The sequence below is a fragment of the Cynocephalus volans genome, chromosome 8, assembly GCF_027409185.1.
Source record: "Cynocephalus volans isolate mCynVol1 chromosome 8, mCynVol1.pri, whole genome shotgun sequence".
In the NCBI taxonomy this organism is placed as follows: Eukaryota; Metazoa; Chordata; class Mammalia; order Dermoptera; family Cynocephalidae; genus Cynocephalus; species Cynocephalus volans.
The window spans coordinates 153,061,010-153,063,323 of record NC_084467.1 but is presented as its reverse complement, the minus strand read 5'-3'; the positions used below and the strand labels follow the sequence as shown (position 1 = coordinate 153,063,323).

Below are 2,314 nucleotides of genomic sequence, written 5' to 3'. Positions count from 1 at the left end.
TTGGGCTAATTTTGATGGCAGAAAAAGTAGCCCAAAAAGAAAGATAGCATTTTTTCTTTCTGGCATATGTTCATAAAACAGGAAATCTATGTTTAAGGCATACCTACAGTATACAAGTTGGTTCTACATATTTAAACCCCATAAAAATTTCCTGAAAATAAAGGGTTTCAAGATTAATATATTTCCGTATTTTAAAACAACCTCAGTTCTTTGCCACAACCAGAGCTAAATGGTTATATGAAATAACAAATCCACGACTTTTTTCTATATAGGTATTTAAATTAGCCATTGAAACTACTGGTATCGAATATTTTCTGTTGTACATGCCTTTTAAGATATTTTGTTGTGATATCTCAATTAACATACGTCTAGATAACTTCATTATGTTTGTACACAGAAGTATTTTTTTAACTAATTCAGTAGGCTTCTTATTATAACTAGAGTGTAATTTTATTTTTTAAAATCTCTTTACTATGTCTTTTTCATCAAGAATCTTAATTCAAAAATAACCCTTTTAGCTCAATTAGAACTACAAATACGGTGGCGTTTTTCAAAACGCTGAGGTTGTAGAGTGATTCCGGGTCATGCAGATGTGTGTCCTATGAAGTGTTGCAGTTGAATAGACGGATGATAACAGGAACGGAAATGTAAAGGGATTCATGGAGCTAAAAATATCTTGTGAAATCTGAATAGAAGACTGGACCATGCTAACAAGCCAGTCAAATGCCATGCTCTGTCTGGATTCCAAGTGGGAAGAATTACCACCTCGAAAGAATTTTAATCCTCTGGTTTACTACGTGAGCTACGCTCAACATGCCAGCCTCAGCCATTAATTCTTCCATGATTACACTCAAACCCACTCAGCCTTTTTCATCTGAACAGAAGAAACATCTTCTTTCAGTTTTATACTTGTTTTGGGCACCACTACCCCCATGTTGGCACTAGTGGCTATTCCACGGCAAGACATGTGTCCAATTTCAAGAACTTCTTGTCCTAGCCAAAGTGTGGTTCTCCCTGCATCTCTCTCTAATGGTAACTGTTTCTTTTATTACATCTCATGTTTCCCAGGATTTCATGTCAAAGATGGTATCCTTCTTGTGCCCCATTGTCATTCCTCTAACCTTGAAAATCCTCTGCTCTTTGAACCTACCCAGTATTGCACACATATAATACACATACGATATCCCTTTGCCCATTACTTTAGTCATGATAATCTCAGGCACCTTCCCTCATATTATGAAAAATAGCACCTTACAGTCTTCCATCCTACCATGTCTTGGAGACACCAACATCCATGCAAGGGACTAATCCAACAGACTAAGCAGAAAAGTATCTGTTTGTTTATTTCTTAACAAGGTAAAGATGAAGGGGTGGGGCATTGGGGAAACCCTTTAAGCTAAATCTTATTTTCCACTGTCCAGGGAAAAGCCAGGCCAAAGCCAAACTATAAGAGTATAATAAAAAAACTTAGAGTTTGTTTCTCTTTCAGCCAGAAAGGACGTTGGTGTTGAGGGACAATAACTACGATGGCTTCCGGTGCTTTAACAAAACCTCAGATGCGTGGCCTTCTGGCCAGGCATCTGTGATTTCATATTGTTGGAGCATTTGCTGTATCTCTGGGGGTTGCAGCTTTCTATAAGTTTGCTGTGGCTGAACCAAAAAAGAAGACATATGCAGATTTCTACAGAGATTATGATTCCATGAAAGATTTTGAGGAGATGAGGAAGGCTGGTATCTTTCAGAGTGCAAAGTGGTTTTCTAATGCAAAGAATTTCTTTGGATTGAGTTTGGATTGATAGAAGTTTGTCACTGACCTGTGTTCCTGAACTATGAAAATGAATATGTGGGCTAAGGGATAGTTTCTCTTAATAAACAAACAATTAACAAATATTGTGAAAAAAAATAAAAATAAATAAAATAAAATAATTTAAGTCTTGACCTTTGACCTTCCCATGATTCAATTTTAATTAATTTTAATTTCTTATTGAATACATAGTTTTAAGGCCTTCATTTGTGTTTGGAAGCAAACAAAACAAAAATCCTCACACTCATGGAGCTTATAGTCTAACATGGAAAGACAGACAAAGCATAATAAATAAGTAAAGTACATAGTATGTTCAAAAGCTCTTGATGCTATGAGAAAATAAGAGACAGAGTAAAGCAGAAGAAGGGTAGTCAAGGGTAGCCAAGGGTGCTAGGGCAGAGGGCTGGATCAATAGGTAGATTGCAGCTTCAAATGGGGTGTTAAAGAAGGACTCATAGGGAAGGATTTTGAGCCAATACTTGAAGGAGGTGAAAAGCTGCACATGCAACT

The 2,314-nt window shown here is 36.6% G+C and overlaps 1 pseudogene; it reads left to right on the top strand.

The window, feature by feature from the left end:
* The first annotated feature begins 1,526 nt into the window (after positions 1-1,526).
* LOC134384431 (cytochrome c oxidase subunit 6C-like) lies at positions 1,527-1,796 on the top strand (annotated as a pseudogene).
* The last annotated feature ends 518 nt before the right edge of the window (positions 1,797-2,314 follow it).